The sequence below is a fragment of the Nyctereutes procyonoides genome, unplaced genomic scaffold (genome assembly GCF_905146905.1).
Source record: "Nyctereutes procyonoides isolate TBG_1078 unplaced genomic scaffold, NYPRO_anot_genome, whole genome shotgun sequence".
Classification (NCBI taxonomy): domain Eukaryota; kingdom Metazoa; phylum Chordata; class Mammalia; order Carnivora; family Canidae; genus Nyctereutes; species Nyctereutes procyonoides.
Window position 1 is genome coordinate 21707967 of NW_026575044.1, and position 23835 is coordinate 21731801.

Below are 23835 nucleotides of genomic sequence, written 5' to 3' on the forward strand. Positions count from 1 at the left end.
CTTCAAGTGAAGGTTCAGATTTAGTGACACATTTACAATGAAGACTTTCTCCAGTAAAATTAACGTCCCCCTTCCCACTCCAGACACGTACCTAGGGCTTAGAGATTCTGCTTAGACTAACTGCCTGGACCTTATCTCCCATCCTAATAGCACTATTTGTGAACCAAGGCCATGTTCTCTATTAAGTCTTGTGTGCCAAGACTTCCCTTATACCCAACTTGCTGCTTTGGGTTTATCAGGGTTCAATGAATGTTGGTTGGTTGCACTTCTAAAGCATAGCCATTGTGTTTCTTCAGTTAAGAATTCTGTCAATCTTGTCTCTATCCATTTGCTGTCTCTTTAAGGAAAGAAACATATGGGGTGTCTGGGTGGCTCAGTTGAGCTGCAGACCTTGATTTTTGCCTAAGGTCATATTTCGGGGCCATGATATGGAGCCCTGCGTAGCCTGCATAAGGCTCTGTGCTTAGTGGGTAGTCTGCTTGAGATTCTCTCTCTCCCTCTCCCTCTAATCTCCCTCCCCTCCAATAAATAATCTTTTTTTTTAAAGACCACTTTTTTTTTTAATAAATGTCTATTTCAACTTTTTTACAGTAGAATAAATGTCTTAACGACTGTAGATACATAAGGCTGTTTGGTAGCATTCAGAACCACCACAACAATGGTGGTCTTCCTGACGGGTGTGTAGTCTTCAGTAATTATAAGGGATTACTTGTCTGAAACTGCTGTTAAACCAGCAGGACTGCATTTATGCATCCATCATTTTCAGGATTGTTGGTAACCTGGGCGTATTTTCCCCAAATAACTTTGCCTCCTTGTGTCACAAGGCCCAACTCACTCATGTTCACTTCAATGACAGTACCTTTGGTAATAACACCCAGAGTTGTACATAGTGGGGATGAGGGATTCTTTTTTACACTGAGTATTGGCAAGCAAAAGGTGGCTTTCAATTCAGGATGTGTTACATGGGCCTTTTTGAAACGTACGCCTATTGGCCTAATGAATCTTTCCTATTTAGGTGGTTTTCTTGTAAAGCCATCTCCAACAGAGCAGACTTTAGTGACCATCCTCTTCCATGCTTTCTTTTTTTCTCTTTCCTGTTCGAATGACTTTTAATACTTCTGTTTCTCCCTGAGCACGAACTTTGGGTAAAGGAACTTCCCACTTTCCCACTTTCTCTTTTCGCTTTTGTGTAATCATATTGGAAAGTACTTTAGCTCGGGACTGCCCCTCCCTGTCCAGTAGATATGCAGGTACTGCTCCCTGTGAAGTCTTTTCATCATTCTTTGGTTTGGTGTTTCTCTTTTCATGCATCTTGATAGTCTTTTTCATTTGTATTTTCTCAGCATGGCGTGGTTTATGGTAGAGCTTAGCTTTCAGACCAATCATCTTTTTTGCTTTTTTTGAACGTTCATGAGCCTCTCGACCTTCTTTCTTTCTCTTTTTCTCATGGTAATCCAAATGATAGCCATAGTGCTTCCGGTGTAACTCAATATATTCATTTTGTGGCCTGGTGATGGCCGCCGGGCCAACGCGAGCAGCCGCCGGGCGCCAAGAGGCTCTCTAGCTTCAGGCTCCCGGCCCCCGAGCTCGCTCCACGCCAGCTGCGACCAATAATCTTTTTTTTTTTAAAAAAGTAAAAATACATACCTTAAGTTCTCTTCTGCATTTCTCAGCAGAATTTAACACAGAGTAGGTGTACAATTAATACTTGCTGAATGAGTTATTAAGCTCATGTTAGCCTATGCTTTTCTTGGGGATCATCTGAAGTCAACCATAGTTCAAATTATGAAGTAAGGTAGCTCATTTCTGGTTTCCTTCTTTATTTTTTTTCCTCTCAGTAATTCAGCTACTTGCTCTCCTCAAGTTGTAATTTGGCTTTATTAGGACTTACCTTTACGTTGCCTTTATATTCACCTTCCCCAGGCAGCACCCATGGCTTCAGCCTCTATTCTTCCAAGCATGGATCGTATGTACCATTTCTTCAGGGTCCTTCTATGCCCATGCATTAATGACTGCTACCTGATTCATGTGTAAGCCTTCCTAGAAATAGCATTAGTTTTCTGAAGACAAAATGCTTTACATTTTAGTGGTTTTGCAATAATGTTCTAATGGTGAGAACTTTAGACATCATGATAGGCAAATGATAGAGAGGTTTCAATGCACAAAAGTACTTTAGTTCTCATAAATTGCATATCACAGATATTTGCCAAAGTATAAATATGACACAGCCATCATTCCTGTCTTTTAAAGAAAAATAGGAGGATGTAGAAGGAGAGATTCCCTGTAGCCAAGTTTACCATGGGAAATGGGGTTTTTATATCCAGTTGAAATCCTTTATGGAGACAGACTGCTTCTTTTTCTAAGTTGGCTGGACTGTGGGAGAGTGTTTCCCAGGAGGCAGTAAGAGAGGGAGTAGGAAGAGATACGCCTCCGAGACTAGGGTCTAGCTGTGACTCTGGATCACTATTTTTCCCAAATTCTCTCAGTTGTACTGTTTAAGGTTCTAACAGTCCCTGTCATTAACATTTTACCTAATCCGTGCAACAAAATCTTGCTTTGGCTTTGTCCGAGGAAGGGGTTGGATTGCTGATCTTTAAGACCTCCTCCAGCAATAAACTTATATTTCTTTGAAGACAAATATTAATTGCCCTTTCATTTTCTCTGGCTTTATCATTTGGGGATTAATTCTAGGGATTAAAAAAATTGTTTCTTTGTTTAAAATATTTATGAAAATATTTCTAATTGAGTACTTTTCAAGCCATTAATTACTAAACTAAAGATGAAATATTTAGGCCTCTCAAACTCGACAATGTCTCTTTAAATTGCTTTTTCCTCTTGCACAGCTAGATCCACATCTGTAAATGTCTGAGTCGTGCTGCCAGCCAATCTTGCCTACAGCTACTTGATTCTGGGAGAGCCTTCCATAAAACTGATTATAGCATTTCCCTGCCACACAGTGAAAAAACAATGTAGTGTGATATGATAAAGTAAGGATTGAATATGGGGAATATGAAAGTGTCTGTCATTAGATTGGAAGGGGCAACAAGAATGGCTTTCTTCTTTCTCTGGGGTGAGGTGGGGAGGAGAATTGCATAGATATTCATTGAGATAAACTCCCTGGTCCTTCCTGAGAAATCATTTTGTTATCAGAGCTTTGCCCCCTCTCAGCTGTCAGTGAATATTGTCAGCTTTCTAGAGGTGTGTGTGTGGGGGTAGGGGGTGGTGTTGATAGAGAACAGAAAAAAATGAAAGAGGATTAGTGTTTGCTATTAATTTACTGATTATTTTTATATATGTTAATTGAGAACCTGCCTAGAGTCTTGATAAGCGTCTGGCATCTAGTAGGTGCTCAATTAAATTATTGGATGAATAAAAACATGTTTTTAATTCAGTGAAACAAAATTTAAGATAAATGAATATTTTATTTGGGGGTGAAATGACAATGCATTGACTGGGATTGAGGTTCTGTGAATGGAAGGAGCAGGGGCCAGGTCATTTTCCTCAGGGAGATTATAATCTCATTAAATAAAGAGGTTTGTATAAGGTCTAATAACAGGTTGAGACAGTAATTAAAATGACAATAAAAAACCTGTTTTAAGACAATGAATTCTACATGTTGACTAGGTGCGTGTGGCAGTAAAGTGGGAATTCTGAGTAGAGAGCTGTTCTTGGAAGGGCAGGGATAGGTGGATGCAGGACTAGACACAAAGGTGGATATATTTAAATAAAAACATAATAAAAACATGTATTTTGTAGCTACTATAGACCAGGCACTCTGTTAGGTCCTGGGCATACAACAATGAGATTTAGGTCATAGGAAAACTCAGAATTTAAATGAATGGTTCTGAAACTTTCAGTGACTTAAAATTCAGTGGGGATACCTGTGACAATGCAGGTTTCCATAACCCATCCCAAAAGAAGTCTATATAGTGAATCCAGAGTGGGGCTTTAGAAGCTGCATTCTGATGATCCCTTAAGATGACTGGGTACAGACTGTCTGGGGACTATGTTTTGGGAAACACTGATATAGGGCATTACTCAAAGCATGGTCCCCAGACCAGCAGCAACACCTGATGATGTGTTAGAAATGCAAATCTTTTTTTTTTATTATAAATTAATTTTTATTGGTGTTCAATTTACCAACATACAGAATAACACCCAGTGCTCATCCCGTCAAGTGTCCCCCTCCGTGCCCGTCACCCATTCACCCCCACCCCCCGCCCTCCTCCCCTTCCACCACCCCTAGTTCATTGCAAATCTTGAGGATTCACCTTAGACCAAATGAGCCAGAATCTATGAGATGGGCTCAGCAATTTAAGATCTGATGTTTATTGAAGTGTGGGAACTAGGTCCAAGGGCTGTAGTAGGACTGGAGATAAAGTCTGCCTCCTTCCTAAATCCTCTGGGCACATCAGTGAATAATGTTTATCCCTCAAATACATGTTTGTATTATTCAGTTCAATCCAAAAGCACATTGTGGTGTCAAAAATTCAAGTCTGCATGAGATTAAAACTAGATTAGATTAAAAAAATAAGCTTAACTGGAAAGAACTTCCTAACACCAAATATGTGTTCATTTGTTGGTAAAAAGCAGATCAGATGTTAATTAAAGCACAGGAGAGCTCAGCCAGCAAGGACAGTCATTTTTTCTTGAACTGCCTTCCACATTTGTATGTTTCCCTATGTGGGTATGTTTTTCCTCTCACCCCTACTGTCAGAGGGACAGTGTGATAGAGGGTGAGTATGAGACTTGAGAGAGAATGCCTGAAGTACATGGCCTTTACTAGCTCTGCCACCCTTCGCAACTAATCAAATTTTTCTCTGCCCCACTTTTCTCTTTAATGTATAAATAATGTGTGCCTTATCTACCTCGCAGGGTGGTTGTAAAGATGATAATAGGAATAGCTAACATTTACTGAGGGCTTACTCTGTGCCAGACACTGTGCTATAAGTGCTTTACATGAATTATCTCTTTTAATCTTCCCAAGAACCCTATTATCATTGCTGTACAAATGAGGAAATTGAGGCTTGGCAAGATTAAGCAAATTGCCTGAGGTCACACAGCTGGAAAGTGGTAAAGCTGGGATTTAAATTTAGACTGTGGCTCAGAGCTCAAGCATGTAACAGCCATACTGGACTATAATGTTCCAAATGAGATAACATATAAACTGTAAAGTATAGTTCACCTAGAGGGAAAGGAAAGTGTCCATGTACTTTACTCTGCTTATTCACAATATCATCCAAAATATTGTGCACATAATAGGATCTCAATAAAAACCAGTTGATAGATGACAATTTTGTGTTTACCTTTTTTTTTTCTAACCAGAAGGTATTATCTGATTATGTTCTCAATGTATGTAACAGGCTATAATTGGGAATGAAACTAAGAAGCTTAGAACAGTAACATAGGCATGGAGGATGTTATCTGAAGTTTCTGCCCAGCTATAGGGTTTTACCATCTTCCACATATGTCTGGGGCAGATTGGGATATATGTGGTATGGTTCTACCTCTTTAACATAATTAGAGCTCTGTGGGTTAATCTTTAACATCTAGGCTTTTATACCTATTGAATAATCATCAGTAAATCTGTTAAGCAACACTGATTGTTTCCATATACCCAGAACTGTGCTAAGCCCCATGGGATGTGAAAGAAGTTTATGTCTCGGAACTATGGAACTATCCTAGGACTTTATAACCTATTGCACAGATGGGGTAGAGAATAAGGCATGCAAAATGGAACTATAATGAATAATGCAGTCTATAATGGTATCTTATAATGACAGAATAAACAGGGAAATATAGTTACAATTATTTTCAGAGGCAGTGAAAATAATTCTAAAAAAACAATCTATTTAGTAGGAGCTTAATGTTTGTTGAATAAATAAATAGATGGACAGCTAAGAATTAGACTTGAACTCTAGTTATGCTTCTTATTGTTATTTGTAAGATTTAGAAGTTACTTCCTCCTCTGAGGCCTCAGTTTTCTCATTTGCAAAATAAAGTGTATGATGATAATTAATACACAGCAGTACTTTGTAACTGGAGAATAAAATACAATATTAAATTGTTGTTTGCAATTTTAAATGTTTACATAAATATTTGAAAATATTTTAGATCACTGTTTTAAAATGTGCTACATATGCAATAATGATAAAATATAAAAATAAAAGAAGTAGAGCTCTGTGATAGATTCAATGTGCTTCTTGACTGAGAACGGACTTGAAGAAGTAGCAATGGTTCCTTGCACAGAGCCTGACTTCTGCTTCCTTGCTGCCTAAGGGAACCAAGGCTCACGTCTATGTCTATAACAGAATTTAGGTACCATTTCAATATAATCTCAGAGTCAGGAGTCCAGTATCTTTTGTCCAAGAACTGTTTTTAAAGAGTCATCTTTTAATGCAAAGCAGACAGAAACCATAACCATCTAACCATCTAAAACTCTTTGTTTTAACTTTATGAATTAAAAAATATATATATATATACTGATTTTTCCCGTTCTATAAATAATTATACAAGTGGTTTATGAATTTTAATTCTTTTCAAAGAGAAAAATTAGAATAGTAAGAGAAAGCTTCTTTGTCCACCATTTTCAATTCTGGTCCTTTTTCCTCCTTACCACGTGGAACCACTATTGTGAATTTGATTGGTATATCCTCGGTTCATTTTAAAAAGAACTTGTTTGTATGTCTTTAACATCCACATAAATAGCAAATAGTACATATTGCCCCCCCCGACACTTTTTTTTAAACTCTCTGATTTGTTTTTGATTTCTAGTCAGTGGAAATAAAAATTATTAGCTAATTTTCCTTAACTAGATAATTACTTATTAAAAATACATTTTAAAACCCCATCTGATTTCTATCCTGCCACCTCCATCACCAGCACCCACCCCCCCAACAGTCTCACTTCATTTAAGAAAAGAACACTTTTAGCAGAGCTCCAGGACATACTGCATCCTATTTCCAAAAGGACAGGCAGAGCCCGACCAAAAAGGTGAAGAGCTACTAAGGATGATTTGTAATCAATATCATGAAACAGAATTCAAACAATGGACTGCTTCTGAGAGCCACTGTTCAGTTGACCTGAAAATAATCTCTCTGCCACTCCAAACCCGTACTCTGTTCTCTGCCCATTTGTCCCCTCCCCAGAGACTTGTGTGCTGAATCCAAATTGAGTTTGAGCTCTAACTGCCCTCTCAAGAGTATTATTATTTTCCCCCCTTTAAACTTAAGGGTGCTAATTAATGTTGGAAAAGTTATATGCCAAGTTTGCTTTGCCTGTGGTTTCCTTAGATTAAAGGCTACTGGCAACTCCAGCTCTGTCAGAAGGGCCGGTGCTGTATTCTTATCCCCTGAAGGAGGCTTCAGCTCTGCTGACTCAAGAAGACTTCAGCTTTTGATTTGGAGTTATTGGATATTGACCCATCACTCACAGCAGAGTTATGGGCTTGCTGCCCTGGATCCAGGGAACTGGGCTCTCTGGCTTTGCCTACAGCATCCTCCACCCCTCCCTTTTCAGCTTCTGTTGAACCTAAGCCTGCAAATGTCAATTTCATTTTGTAAAGGCCAGGCAGTTGTCAGTTCTTCCAGGGGATTCGGGGAGAAGGAGCTCAGGACGATGCCCTCAGCAACATTTTACAGTATTTTACAGCAGCTTCCAACTACTGCCTCTCTTTCCTTCCTTCCCTGCCCTAGCCTCACCCAACCCACCACCATATTCCCTCACTTGGAGACCATCAGTGAACCAGCTTTTCATTTGGCTTGACTGCAGATATAACCAGTTTCAAACTGCTCTAATGTCTGGCAGATCTGTTGTCATACAATTTTAACACAAAGCAAATTTTAATACAAAGAAAGCTAAGTTGTTCAGAAACAACTTCCTCCTTGTAAGAGACCGCTCTTGATTTAAAAGAAAAAAAAAAAATCTTAGTTGACCAAACAATGAGATTCACCAAGAATGGCAATTCTGATCATCTCAAATGAAAGAAAATTCTTTTAAGTTAAATTTTAGCTTCACAACTAATCCACAGTTATTTCTCTTCAATTCTGATCCTGGTAAGATCCCAGTTCAAGATGAGATTCCTACATGTCTATGCCTATCAAACAACTGGATTTGAGGACATGCCAGCACTAATTAGTGAAAGCTAAGCAGTCTCTTAGCAGAAAACTCATGTTAAGGGATGAAGAAACTAGGCATTAAAACCTTGACAAAGCCTTGTATTTGGAATGATGCTTGGGGTTAAAAATAAAAGACAGAAAGAGTGGGTCCATCTAAATCCCTGTAACACAGATCATATGAAAACCCACTAACAGACTTTGGCACAAGAATGGAATAGAAGTCTAGAAGCCTTCTTTCTCTTTCTATACCCCTTCTCTCTATCAACCCCTCACCCAAAGTATTTTGGTTCCTTAAATAATCCATGTACCAGTAAAGGTACCTGATAGGAAGTGCAGGCAATAGAAGGGCAGCCATAGAGACAATGACCTCTGAACAGTGGTCCAGCCTTGTGGAAGGTACTTTTTAGACTTGTCCACAATGTACACCAAAGGTGGGCACTATAGCAAGGAGTAATGGAACCCAGCCAAAGCTGCCTCAGTGCCTACTAGGTACAGTGAGACTCAGCAGCTACACCTTCTAGTGGGGAATAGGGTGGCATCACAGAAGCAGTAGCATTGCCCAGTGTAAGCAGATGCCAGAGTGAACCAAGTATCAAACACCATGTGCCATTGTCTTCGATAGCATGCACAGCCATGGGAAGGGGCTATGCCACTGGCATGGGCTGGTGGTATTGTTTAGGCTATGAAGGGCTCAGTGGAAGATATCACCTAACAGGGCTAGAACAGGAGAAGAGGCCAGTGCTGAAGGCCACCCTCCCATGTGAAGTGGACCCTTTTGGAGTATCTAGCTTCCAGTGTCCTATTCCCCAAATTTTGGTCAACAATGACTCACTTCTCTCCCCCTTATATAACTGTTGTTTAAATTGGGAGTGATCACCTGACCTAGGTCAGACTAATTAGTCCTCATTATCTGTGAATTTGCAATTGGGCTCCAAGGAGTGATTATTCTTTCCTGGTAGCTAGATTTGTGTATTTCACTCTCCAAGGCTGTCAGGTCTCACACGGACCGAGGAAACAAAGAATGAGGAACTGCAAAGAAACCAATGAGGAAGATGCATGGAAGGAGAGAAGCCCAGCACAATTCAAGCCTTGGGTTCTGTGAGACATTTCTTTGTTCTCCTAGCATATTCTTCAATTTTTCTTTCACAAGGTAGATTGAGATCGTTTTTGTTATTGTAACAAACAAAATGATTTTGTTATTTGTAAACAGAAGAGTCTTAAATCCTGGAGGATTTGAGGTCAAGTAGTGAGGAGTCCTGAAAATGGTGAAGGATCCCTGGACATCAGTGAGAAAGGGCTCAGGAAACCAGAACAAAGCAGAATCTCCCAGAACCTTAGCTAGGACATTGAGAATTTATGCCTGGGGAAGACTAGCAGTAAGGGTTGGGTGTACAACTGGAAGTGCTTGGTTAGCTTGGTGCAGATGGCCCTGGGAACTGGGGAGGAGGGGCAGAGTATATGGGAAGGAATGGTGGAGAGAGTCAAAAGGCCAGCAGTGGGAGTGAGGAGAAAGGCCAAGACTGACTGGCACACCATGAACAGTTGAAATCTGGCAGTTAGTGAATATCTATTATATGCTTCACGTATTTACTTGCAAGGCTTTTCACCTAATTGTGATGCAATAAAATTTGCAAGTCCTTATTCATTTTCTGTAAAGACCAAGCCACCAGGAATCTTTTGTCCCAGCTCTGAGAACAAATCTATTCTCAAGACACAAGATTATGTCAGCTTTTCTACCATTAGAGCATTGTGGCCTATATCTATAAGTGATTAAAAGGCATCATTCTATTTTTAGATAGGTCTAGTTGATTGTGGGCATATTTAAAATATTTTTAAAGCATACAATTTTAGAATTTAAAGATAATAAGAGTAAGCATGAGCATAATAGTAACACCTTATTTCTTGGCAACACTTCTTTTTTTACATTATAGAAATTTCTGTTTTAATGAATATTTCATTTAATCCTTATAATAATCCTGCAGGGAAGGCAGGATAGGGGTTTTTCTCTTCCTCATTTTGAAGATGAACTCACAGAGAATTTGAATGACTTGTTAGAAGTTACTTAGCAAGTTAGTGTTAGAGGCGGACTAGATTGCAGTCCCCTGAGAGAAGGGAGACGTGATCCAACTTCTGTCCTCTACAGACTACACATCTACATGTGACTTTACTTGTTCCCTGCAACAATGCTGCAAGGCAATATTTATTATTCCTTTTTTACAGGTGAGGAAACTGTCAATGAGATATAGCAATTTATGATTACCCAACTACTTAGGGTGCAAAGATGAGTTAAACCTAGATTGGTCTTTCTAGCTTGAAAGCTACCCTCTTTTTCCTGTCCTCTTGGTTTTCGGCTGTCCCAAAAGCTGAATGAGGAAACACTCATGTATTACAGCTCTAACACTAGGGGATTCCCTTGAAGGGTCTGGGATGCTGGTGAAGCAGAACTGGAATTCAGTGGAGCAGAGCTGTCTATAAAAAAATACCAATAGGTTTAAGTTTGTAAGGGAAGCTGGCAGGAGCAGGGATGTAAAGTATGGTTTGTGAGCAAATTTAGGAGCTGAGGGGATGCAGGGACATCCCTGAGATGGTGACCTCAGACCATGCCTGGATGGGGACAGAAGGGTTGTTAGCACTAAGCACTTACCCAGTTGTACAATTCGGAGCCTGGAAAAGTTCCCTACTGATCTAGGATCGGCTTAAGCCCCGAAGCATGAAATGTGAATACCTTTTGCTCAGCATCCATTAAATAAATGTTATTCTTCTTCCTGGCAGAAAACACAAATTTCTCTGTTCAGAGCCATGGTGTAGCAGGAGGAACAGAATTTACAATATCCCTCTTTACGATAATGGCTCTCACCTTCCAAGGAAATGAGCTTGGAGGAAAGGAGCACCATTGAGTGCCCAGTGACAAGTTGGCTGGGCTTGCTGCTGCTGCTAATTATCTGGCAGGGAGGAAAGGCTGTGTCCCTGGAATACGGAGAAGGGTCTGTGAACTTTGGAGAATGGGCAAGATACTTTGGTGTCTGTGTCATGCAAACTGGAGAATGGCCCCCACCGTGTTGTGTCTGACCTTTACCTCTGTTTCACTACTGAGCAGACATTTTTGCCAATTATGATCCCAAACACACTGAAAAGTACCCTTGGCCACTGACAGTTTGCAAGGGAGAAGCAATGCCTCTAGAATAATACCATGCCCAGGACAAAGAGGAAGGGTAAACAAAGCATCACTTTGTGTTGCAAATAGATGGCTTTGTTAAGTACTGGAGAAATCCCCTCGGTGTCCACCTTATACGGCTCTGATAAAAATGCATTTGCAATATGCTCAGTGTCAAGAAATCACATCTTACTGGGCTAGGGAGGTTAAGAGCATCTCCCCATCTACAGAATAAAAATCATTAAAAGAGTCTTTCCAGCAGGATAAGGCCCAGTTTGCTGCTTTCTCTACACCCTCCCCTTTTTTCTTTTCAACTTAATGTACCGCAGAAATAGAGACATGATCAAAACAGCATAGTCCACATTTCTATTAAAAATAATAAGTTTGATAACAATGGGAAAAAATAATGGTAAACAGCATTAGAAAACACAGCAGAGGCAGAAGTTAACTTAACAGAACATACTTGACCGGCAGGTAACACATTAAAATGCTATTTCAGCAGACAGAATTGATAGCAGACTTGCTGAAAGAAAATCCACTCGGAAATGTCGACAAATACAATTGTAATCCCCCTTTTTCCTGCCACATGCTGCAGATGAGTGAAACCCCGGGGGGGGGGGGGAGACTTCTTATTATAGCAAATAGGTGTGAGTCCAGAGGAAAAATTAAGTCAAGTTGACAATTTACAAATTTCCTTTCAAACATGAAGGGTAACTGAAAAACAGGTTATTTATTTATTTTTTTAAATCCCAAGCCTGGTGTTTGGTACCTGTTAATATGGCTGATTGAGAATAGAGGTAGAGGAAGGGGTCATTACCAACTCAGGAGTCATCTCCCAGAAATAAAGCTAGAGTGAAATAACCTTTGTTAGATAAGTGACATTAGAAAATCTAATGTTGGGAAGAGACATTTTTCCTGCTGCCTGGTGGGTATTGACAGACTGGCTGCTTGGGTTTAGTTAAGATACCTCTGATGGGAATCAGAGGGGCAAAGCACAGAGTCTCTGGACAGTTAATACAGGATTGTCTAAGGATCTGGGTAGAGTCCTGGTATTCATATGGGCTTCTGTTGATCTTGCATAGCAGGTATCTTTGCTTATCCCAAGGAGAGGCACCTTCAACCCTTAGTAAATTCTCTGAGTCAATGGAATATCACAGATGTGATGGAGTCCAAGCCCCAAAATGGGCCAGCTAGAATATGGAGATAGGAAAGAAGTAGAAGAGAAAGGTATAATACATACATACTTTTAGCTTGTTTCTGAGAAATAAGGATGAACATGGACCCAAAGTGAAATGAATTTGAATCACAACAGGCTGTGATGTGAGTCAGTGAAGAAGTCTGGGGCCTGAACTTCTAGTCCCGTTCTTTGATATTTCTAGTCTCTCTCTCTTAAATGTTAACTTTCTTTGTGATGTAGATAATTCCTTTATAACTAGGGTGAACATATATTACTGTATGCCCTGGTTTATATCTAATGTGACTATCAATAATCCCCCTTTTATTCTCATTTTGGATGAAAATTATATGATCACTCTACTTATAAGCTCTCTGCTGCTTATTTACCATATTTGAAAATAAAGATATTATTCTAGGAAATTCTACCCTCACACATACACAAGCATTTCTTCGGTTTCACTATGTTAACTATCCTCTCAATCAGTTAGTATAATTGATAATGGCCAACAAGTAAGCTACACTGGATTAGGATATTGCCTCTATGAAGGGTATTTGCCTTTTAGTGGGGACTTTTGAAAACAAAGGTTTTGTAACTCAAAATACTGAATCTTTAATGGTGAAATTTTGGCTACCTTAGCTCACCTCAGCTGTTTTGTCCTCAAGAATCACAAAGCACTGAGTGGGTGACCTTCAGTGAATAGTCCAGGAGATCTAAAAATCAGTTCTGGGAAGGCTGTATCCAAATAACCTGGTAAATTAAAACAAAAACATGTTCTTGGACCCTAATGCTCAAGATTTTAGCGAGGCCCCCAATTTAGATCTTTTAAAAGCTCGCTGAGTATTTCATATACACAGCTGGCTTTTGGGTCATAGGTCTGTCTTCATTTTGCAGACTGAAGGATTGAGACCCAGAAGCCAGAGCAAAAACAATGACAATTGGTTTAGTTTCTTTCAATTATCAAGTTAATCAGTGAGCAGTATTTCATTTAATCCTTATGAAGTTTGAAATATTAGCACCATTTTATAAGGGACAAAATAAAAGAATGTGCTCAAAGTCATATAACTAATTATTGGCAGAATCAGAATTAGTGTTTGTGTCTCTCAATTTCCATTCTGGGTCTACTTCTGTTACCCCATAACAACTTAGATTGTTTGGGAAAAGCTTGCCTTTCCTTAACTAAAGTGCTATACACTTTTAGGAGGTGGTTGTTTTCTCCCTGATTTTTTTTTTTTTTTGGATGAGCATTTAATTCTGCTCCCCTCTTCCTGTGTGTGTGTAGTGGATGCCTGGCAGAGATGGCAGGAGATGTTTTCATGTGCAGTCAAGGGCGTAGATGCATTGGCTGCCAGCCTCAGGCAGAGACACAGACTTGTCTCCCACCAGCAGAGCGATGATGCGTTTCCCCAAAATGTTCCAAAAATGGCCTGGAATGTGACTAGACAAGGTCCATGCGGCCCCATGAATGACTTCACACTGCACCAGCTAGAAAACAAACACAACAGTAATTCTTGGATTAGCATGAAAACACTTTCAAAGGGGGCTCAAAGACAGCCTTTTGTCCCTTTCCTAAAAGAGAAGATATCAGGTGTGACAAATGGCCTGTTGGATGGCTTTCTGTGCCAGCAGAGGTCATCTTGGAAGGGCACTACAGACACAGTTAGTTTGATAGAGAAGAAAGGGACTCAAAGATCAAAGACAAAGAACATTTCGGAAGAGACAGGGTGGTGCCTGCAGAAGACAATTTAAATTAAAATAGGAAAAGGAGATAGCATGACTCACATTCTATTTTTTTATAAACCCACTGTCTTTTGCATTGAGACACGGTGCATATAGTGCCAACAACATGGGAGTTTGTAGTCAGAAGACAGGTATTCTAACCTTAGTCTAGATAGCCAAGATAATCTGAAGTTTTGGGCTTTAGTTTTTGCATCTATATAAAAAGGTTAATATTATCTACTTTGCCTGGTTGCTGTGCGGATGAAATGAGGTAGGAAATCAGGAGGACTGCTGACGAGAACAGTGCTGGGACATGGATGACTTAGGGCTGGGATCCTTGTTTTGCAGGGACTATGTAATATGGGCCAAGTTATTTTGTCTGAATGGCTCTCAATTTTTTCAAAGCTTTTTCAGTGTGTCTTTGGAACCAGAGATTAGCATAATAATTCTTAAGCAAAATCCCAACATATAAAAAAGACACGGAGCTGGCCCATTTGAAGCGCTGGAGGGTTGGGAGGAGATGTCTAGTCTTCTCCACAACCCCATCTCCTTCTCCTATTTCTTCCTGTGACAATGCTGGAAATGGCTCGGCTCTTCCATTCCCCTGCTCTGGGAATTGGCTGTTGCTTGCTTCTGCTGCCTTTCTGGATCTTCTCAGCATGAATCGGGAAATAATTCAAAACCTCTCACTAAATCTTCTGAAACTTCAGTAGAGTGGCCAAATTTCCTCATCATTGATGATTGTAAAAACAAATGGAAAAAGCAGATCCAGGTAAATGAATATCTTGATGAGAGTTAAACGCCTCTGATTGACTTAGTTCTGCTTCTCAGCATGGGATTTAAAAAGCATCTCCAGATTCACAGACACAAGATCATTGTTATTGTCCAAAATGCTTATTTATTTTTAGTAGAAAGAGGAATAAGAGCTCATGTAAATATCATAGCTAGGGGATCACTTTGAATGTCAGGTGACCTAAAGTGGCTCTGTAAATGACGAATCCCAAACTAAGGTCAATAGTGCTATGTAAAAAATAAATGCAATTTTTAGCCTTTTATTTTCATAGTATGGTCTACCACATGTTGCCTTTCTGTTAATTCACATTGATATGTGCATGCACATGCATTTGTTTGCATGCACACATATACGCATACACACATATCACCACAGCAAACTCTCTAGCAGGATCAGAAGCGCCAAGCCAGATTTCATAAAATTTGAATGAACCCGTCAAAAGTTCTTACAATGTCAATGCTACTTCAAAAGCATTTTCTTTGTGTCTGCTTTAGGATCTATCTATGTCTTTATGGAGATTAGATAAAACTTCAAAGCCTTGAAGACAGAGAAGGAGAATTATTTATTTGGAGCCATTACAAGAAAAATAAAGGACCCCTACTCTTTGCATCATATTAAATAAATGTGTCTTAATCCTGTCATGAGTCCTGGTTCTACCATTTTTTACCATTACTGGGTAGTCACTTTGAATCAGTGGCTCAGTAATTCTCATCTATAAAATGGGGATAAATAATGCCTTGTGAGGATCAAATGAGGCAATATATGTTAGGGTTTTTTTTTTTATTGAAGTATAGTTGTCATACAATATTAGTTTTAGGAGTACAACATAGTGATTCAATTTTTATATACATTAGGAAGTGATCACTATGATAAATCCATTTGCCATATACCACCATACAAAGTTGTTATAAGAGGGCAGCCTGGGTGGTTCAGCGGTTTAGCGCTGCCTTCAGCCCAGGGTGTGATCCTGGAGACCTGGGATCGAGTCCCACGTTGGGCTCCCTGCATGGAGCCTGCTTCTCCCTCTGCCTGTGTCTCTGCCTCTCTCTCTCTCTGTGACTATCATAAATAAATAAAAAAAAATTTAAAGATTAGAGTGTTTACCCGAAGTGGCTTGGAATGTAAGCACAATGTTCTGTTGTTTGGTAGAGTTCTCTGAGAACTCTCTTGTTAATGCCTGGTTGGATCCAGGGGACTCTAAGTTAGTCAACTGGAGTTATATTCTGTAGCAGTTGCCTTGTGATATCTGGTGGGAAGTGTGGGGCCTCTCTACTTGTGAGCTCTCACAAGCCTCTTGGGCTATATAATAATAGAAACTTCTCAGCACCAGCTTCAAACAAAAGAAAGGTGTATACTTGGGGTTCTGATTCCTAGTTCCAATCCTACCTTCATTGTGCTTGCCTTCCTGATGCTCCTATTTCTCTTCACTGGGAAAAAAGCAGTCTGATAAATTCACTTACTGTGTAGGGTTTGCAGCTAAATGTGAATCTAAAAGGAGGATGCAGGGGCATCTGGGTGGCTCAGTGGTTGAGCGTTTACCTTCAGCTCAGGTCATGATCCTGGAGTCCTGGGGTCGAGTCCCACCACAGGCTTCTCACAGGGAGCCTGCCTCTCCCTCCTATGTCTCTGCTCCTCTCTCTGTATCTCTCATGAATAAATAAATAAAACCTATTAAAAAAAAGGAGGGGGATGCATGGGACTGACAGTGAGACCAAATCCAGCTGAACCACATGGCTAATAGGAGACACAGCAATGACTCAAAGGGAATTGAGGTGGTACCAGGAAGCAGAATGGCTGCTGAGCAGTCTCACAAAACCAAATACTGTCTCTGGTTTGTTTGGATACAAGAACTCCTAATTTTTATTTTTATTTTTATTTTTGGCTTTCTGGTGCCATTGTGAGCTGGTCTGAGAAGCAGCATTACTGTCAGAGTATTTCAGAGTCAGGAGACAGGGGCTCTGGTTCTCACAGGTCACTGATGAGCCAAATGACCTTGGACAGTGTCATTTTACCTCTCTGGCTCTGACTTTCCCTTTTTGTTAAATGAGCTTGGAATTAGAGATGTTTCAAGGTGCCTTCCAGCTCTAAATACCGTAATTACTTTATTTTCTATCTACTGAGTTCCGTAGATGGTGTGCAGCTTAATTGTGATATGTTGGTTACTACTCAAAATAATGGGGAGAGGAAAAGTGCTGCAATGGAAGGTGACCACTGTGTGTGTCCTTCATCTGGTTTCTTTTCACCCCCAACACGGGAGTGCAGGAGTGATGTATTTGGTGTGTTGCACAGATGAATATCTAATATCTGATTCTTGATCGTTTTAAGTGATGTTCATATCAGGAGCACTAAGGGGAGCATAGGATATAACTGGGAGAGAAACGTTGTTGCTCTGGGATCTATCTTCTCTCTTTTAATTGAGTGAAAACAACTCCACTCCAGAAATGTAAATTGAGGGAGTTGACTATTTTCCTTCTTAAATGGCTTAGGTGGCAGCTTCAACCAGAGGATGGAAGGGTTGACCTCTGGGAGTCCTGTCTTAGTCCCTCCATTCTCCAAAATGCTGGCCCTGAAGGAAGAGTGTCACACATCCTCTCACATGTCCTGTCTCACACTGAGTAATGTTGCCCCTCTGCCCCCAGCGGAGCGTTTTAATGATAACGGCTGTCTTCAGGGACAGATCGTGACTTGTCTTTTATAGGAAGATGAAATCTATTAAGACAGTGAGGACAGAAAGGAAAAGTGATGTCCCTGAGAGGAGAGCTCTAAAGGAGAGCATGGTTAGTTCTTTTCTTGCTCCCTCCCTCTATCTCTTTTGTTAGAGTGTACCCTTCAACTGCTCTGTTTTGTGTCTGGATTATTGTAGTTGTTGGTGTATAAAATTGCTGCTGGTGTGTATAATTTATAAGCTCTAAAAAATGATAAATAGTCTCAAGTAAGAAGAGTGATTTGTGTTAAAGTCCTCAGGGTACTTTTGTAAAGGAATTTAATTTCTTGGGGGAAATTGTCTATAACTTCGTGTGGAATGTTAGTTAACTGGTTCATAGCTGGGATTTATTTTCTGTCATCTTTTTTCTTTTTTTTTTTCCTTCTCATTATTGGTTTGGATAGGTTTACCTGGGCAAATGAGATTATACAGCAAAGTCTTGATGAACTGGGAAGCTTAGGGAAATACAGAGGGTAGTTCATTTATTTTCTTGGGTTTTTTTTTTTTTTCCAAACTTATTGTTAAAATCCTGAGGTTTTGTGCTGTGGTCCAGTGCTTCTCAACCAGGGACAATTCTGCCATCCAGAGATACTTGGTATTATCTGGAGACATTTTTGGATTTCACAACGAGGGGGTTAAGAGTGACATCTAGTAGGTAAAGGCCATGGATGCTGCTATACATCCTCTGATACACAGAATAGCCCTCTGCCCCAGCCCCAACAAAGAATTATCAGGCCCACAATGCTAATAGTGTCAAGGTTAGAAATTCTAAGGTTGTCAGTAGACTCTAGGGAACATAATTCAGTATTCTTTTACCAAGAAATTTCTACAGAATCCCACTATTCTTTTTCTCAACTGTAATTCTCATCACCAAGGATGGAGATAGGTAACAAGAAGATGCTGGATCTGGGCTAAATGTAATGAGTCCCACAGTATATAGAGTCCATTTGCTTTTTCTTTTTTTCTTTTTTTAAGTAAAAAAAAAAAAAAAGCCTAACATGGAGCCCAACATGGGGCCCGACATGGGGTTTGAACTTACGACCTGAGATCAAGACCTGAGCTGAGATCAAGAGTCAGATGCTTAGCTGACTGAGCCACCCAGGCACCATCTCTTTTTCTTTTTTTTAAAGAAATATGTGATCACATATATATATGTATAATATAGTATACTATTAGTGTTTTGAATTTCCTTAATATTTAAGTTCAATTGCTTGATTGCAATAAAAAAAAACTGGCTAATTTATGTAACTAGTGAAATGGATTTCAGTTACTTATTACTATGATAGACTTCTGGCAAATACTTCTCAACAAAAAATGGTCAAGCACTGAGACCTGTGGCCTTATCTATGTACTGTATATGTACAAATATGATGATTCAGACCAAAGGTTGGGCAAGAGGTATTTAGTAGTGGGGGTAGGACCTCAGGTGGAAAGATCACAAGGTCAAATATCCTTTGTACTTTGCCCAGCATTAAGCCTGGTGGTTATTGTTGAGATTCATGGATTGACTTAAAAAGCAATATGCATTATCTATATATTAGTTTTAAACTATGCAAATATGAAGAGTATTAAACTACTTAGGCTGATATTGAAGATTCTCTACCATCTGATCTGTTTACTTCTTTTTTTTTTTAAATTCATTTATTTATTCATGAGAGACAGACACAAACACACAGAGGCAGAGACAGGCAGAGGGAGAAGCAGGCTCCATGCACTGAGCCTGATGTGGGACTCAATCCTGGGACTCCAGGATCACACCCTGCCCGAAGGCAGGCACTAAACCGCTCAGCCACCCCAGGGATCCCTGTTTACTTCTTATTAACTTCCTTCTGAAGTCTCCTGCTCTAGTCATATTTTTGTACCCAATGCCTCATAAACCCAACTTGCATATCCACAGATAGTCATATACCCACACTGTTGCTTATACCAATTCCTTCTCCTACTGGTCGTTAACATTTCATCTATCCTTCAAGAGTGAGATAAAATTCTATCTCCTTTGCAAACCAATCAGCCAAAAATACTATTCCCTCCTTCCTCCCCTCCTTCCTTCCATGAAAATATTATAATAGTTATTTAGTATTGGTGGTTGGTGATTGTTTTGTTTTGCATTTTCTTGTATTGAAAAAAAAGTGTACAATGAGTTAGGGGACCCCTAGTTCCAAACTCACACTGACAAAACTTGTTGTCTAACCCAGAACAAATCACTTAACCTCTATGACATTCAAGTTTTTCTACTTATAAAATAGAATAATATTTATTCTACTTCTCTTGCAAGGTAGTTTTGGATCAAATGAGATACAACACAAAAAGCCCTTTGAAAAATATAAAGAACTACATGAATGTAAGACATATTACTGTCCTCCATACACAAAACCACAAAGAATCTCACAAAGTGCTAATATTGTATATATTCTGCAAAGCACTTAGCTGTAGTCTGCACTTAATGAGAGCTCACACAAGTGAATTGTTCCACAGTTAAGACAGACTGGCAGAAATAGCAGTTAGAGACGGGAGGCTGGTTAGGAGGTTACTACCTGTATTGATAGAGAAGCTATTAAAAGCAAAATGTGATTTTTAACATCTCCAGGACTATGATAGAAATGAATAAAATTTTGTGCGCTTTATCATTTGTGACCCAGAAAAGAGAACCCTGAAGGCATGAAAAATCTTAAAATAAATTATTTGTGTGCAAAAGGAGACAACATATTCCACTGCTTTGACAATTTCAGTTTCTCCATTAAGGATACAAATAGGAGATGAGGTCATTTAAGCAAAATGTTCCCTGATTTGCTAAAGCCTTTCCTGACTACAAATTAATAAACCTGAATTCATTTTTGTGGCTCACAACTATCTCAGTGTCCAAACTTTCCTTCTTGACTGGTGGAAGAAGGTAGAAATTGCCTGGATGGGTCTGGAGTGTGGTTTGGGAAGTGGTCAGAGCTGGCCTTTAGTTGCTCATCATGCCAGTAGAAGATCCAAGGTGGCAAGTACAGTGACAGGACTGGGAAACAGAAATAGGTGATGGCTCATAATTAGTGGGTGGTAGTGAGCTACCTAGAGGTTTGGCACTTTAACTAGTAGACATTCCCTGAGGCATAGTAGGGAACACTTTTATAAATCACCCATAGCTCACCCTTTCCCAATTTTTGGGAAAGAGCTCTTAAGGATTTCCAGTTGTAAGGACATCGAACAATAGATTAATCTATTGCCTTAGAACCAAATGTGGTTATGTTTTGGTTCAGTTAGTATGAAAGAGACAGGATAATGAGTGTGAAGAGTTTAGACCCTAAGCTAGACTGCTTCTTTTTTTTTTTAATTTTTAATTTTTTTTTTGCAGTTTTATACCTTTATTTGACAATCAGCGATAAGCTAGACTGCTTCTGTTCAATTCCTGTCTCTGCCATGGATTAACTACTTGATGTGCCTTTGAACAAATTATTCACCCTCTCTAGGCCTCTGTCTTCTCATCTGTAAAACACAAATAATAATTCCAGAGCACCTGGGTGGTTCAGTCAGTCAGTTAAGTGCCTAACTCTTGGTTTCAGCTCAGGTCATGATCTTGGGATCCTGGGATCAAGGCCTGCTTCTGGCTCCATGCTCAGTGGGAAATCTGCTTCTTCCTTTCCCCCTGCCCCTCCCCTACTCATACGCATGCTCTCTTTCTCTCTGTGTGTCTCTTCTCTTTTTAAAATAAATAAATAAATCTTTTAAAAAAAGAAATAATAATTCCTACTTCAAGGGGTAGTTGTAAAGACTAAAGGAAATAATAAATGCAGTCAGTGCACGTTGCACAATGCATGGCAAAAAGAGACTCCTCAGGAATTATTAACCATTGTTATTGAATGGTTAACAGATTATAATAATAGAATGATAGAAGCAGGCAAAGTCTCTTCTTATATTCCTTGCCTCCCCAGCTAAGTCTTGCTGTTTAAAGAAATACACTGTAGAGGTTTCTTTTCTAGTTTTATTGAGATAAAGCTGACATATAATATTGTGCAAGTTTAAGGTGTACAATGTAATGATGTGATACATGTATATATCGTGAGATGTTTACCAAAATAAGGTTAACATATCCTTTATTTTGCATAATTACCATTTTGTTGTTACAGTGAGAACACTAAAGCTCTACTCTCATAGTGACATTTAAGTGTATAGTATAGTATTTTTAACTATAGTCATCATGCTGTAAGGGGTTTTGAGAACTAGTGCCTTGCTACTCAAAGCATGCTCCACAGACCAGCACCATTGGCACCTCCCGGGAGCTTATTAGAAATGCAGCATTTTAGTCTCCGCAGCCAGACCTACTGAAATCAGAATCTGCATTTTAACAAGGGACCTGGTGATTCCTGTGCTGATTAAAGTTTATAAAGTACCACCCTAGAGCAATGATGGTGTTTTTTGGAAGAAAGAGAGACCAGAGGGAAGAGAGGGAGGGAGGGAGAAAGGACGGAAGTAAGGAAAAGAAAGGGAGAAAGAAAGAAGAGAAAATAAAAGCAAAGAAAAGAAAAAAGAAAGAAGTCATATACTGGTGAGCAGTTTGAGACTGCTGATTGGTTCTAATACACTGGAACAAACACCATAACAAAGGTTAGGATGAGAGGTAAACAAGCAGTCACAACTGCAGTATATTTACAATAAAAATTGGTTAAAGTTGGTATGATATACTGAGACCTAAAGAGGATACGGCATGGTAGAAAATTTTTTTGAAGTCCACTTTCTTTCTTTTATTTTTAAGATTTTATTTATTTGTTCATGAGACACACACACACACACACACACACACACACACACAGGCAGAGACACAGGCAGAGGCAAAAGCAGACTCCATGCAGGGAGCCCGATGTGGAACTTGATCCCAGGACTCCAGGATCATGCCCTGAGCACCACCAAGCCACCCAGGCATCCCTCCACTTTCTTTAATATAAAAAAAAAAAAAAAAAAAAAAAAAAAGAACAAAAAGTAAATGAAACATTTCCACATTTGGTTACACTGCTCTCTAGCTTTTTATATTAACTTTACTATTCAAACAATGGACAGTAGATAAACAACAACAAAAAAAAACCAAATACTTCTACCATATTTATTCTATATTGTATATAGCTGCACTCAGAGAGACAATTTCTTTTATTTCTCTACTGCTCAGGAATTCAGTTTTATATAAAATTGAACTTGCCTCAAAAGCTCAGGGAGACTAGAAATTACGGGTGCTTATCCTGTGGTATCATTATGCAATTCAAAGAATGGTGCAGCTACCAGCTTGTAATTTTAGGGACCACAAACAAGGCATCTTCCTGAAGTTGAACCAAAAACAACTTGTGTTCCTTAGGTTGTGTAATATCTGCAGAAATCCATGGATATCGAGGAAATTCAAAATTTGGTATCTGTTAGTTACCAATGCAGCTATCAATGACCTGGATAGCCCGGTATCCCTGTTAAGCTTTTAATCTTTTAATGTCTTCCGGGTTAAGTTCACTTAATTTGGTAACTTAGTTGTTCCCAGCTGCAGCAATAACTCATGGGCCAGTCAGTACTCATGCACAATCAGAACCCCTTCTATGATCCTGCTTTTTCCAATTTTATCAAATTCCTCATTCATGCAATGAAATCTAGTTGCAACAGAGTTGTCCTTGTAGAGGAACTTTTTTATACCAAAAGTATTATTACTAAGAGGGTACAGGTTGACAGTGCACTCTAGGGTGAGGGGCTTGGTTGGCTCAATATACTTGTTGCCAAAGTGGTTGACACCCCCACACCCTCTGCCCTTTCCTCTCCACTTGGGGACAGCCAGTCTGCGATTGCATAGCATCATGAACATGCTGGTAATCTCAGGCATTGGTGATGAGCTGAAAGGGGGAGACCAGAAACTTTCCCTGTGCTGGAAGTGGTATTCTGCGTTCTGCTCAGCAGCAGCCATCACTCTTAATATGGGAACATCAATTGTGTTTGATTATAGTAGATGCTCATCAAATATTTATTGATTTATTGATGGACCTTTGCCTGACCTAGTAATAGAGTGGTTAAAATGTTGAATTAAATAGCTACTAAGTCGGCATGAGCAATACATTATTTTCTGCTCTTCTGAAAATACTTTTTTCCTGATAATCCCTTTTTCAGAGAAATAGTGAAATCTCCATACAGTGGTATATGCTCTTTCCTCCTGTTGGCACTTAATGA

The 23835-nt window shown here is 39.5% G+C and overlaps 2 pseudogenes; both read right to left on the reverse strand.

The window, feature by feature from the left end:
• Positions 1–680: 680 nt before the first annotated feature.
• Positions 681–16349, reverse strand: LOC129509045 (ribosome biogenesis protein NSA2 homolog; annotated as a pseudogene).
• Positions 16350–22800: 6451 nt separating this feature from the next.
• LOC129509046 (cleavage and polyadenylation specificity factor subunit 5-like) lies at positions 22801–23575 on the reverse strand (annotated as a pseudogene).
• Between the last annotated feature and the right edge of the window lie 260 nt (positions 23576–23835).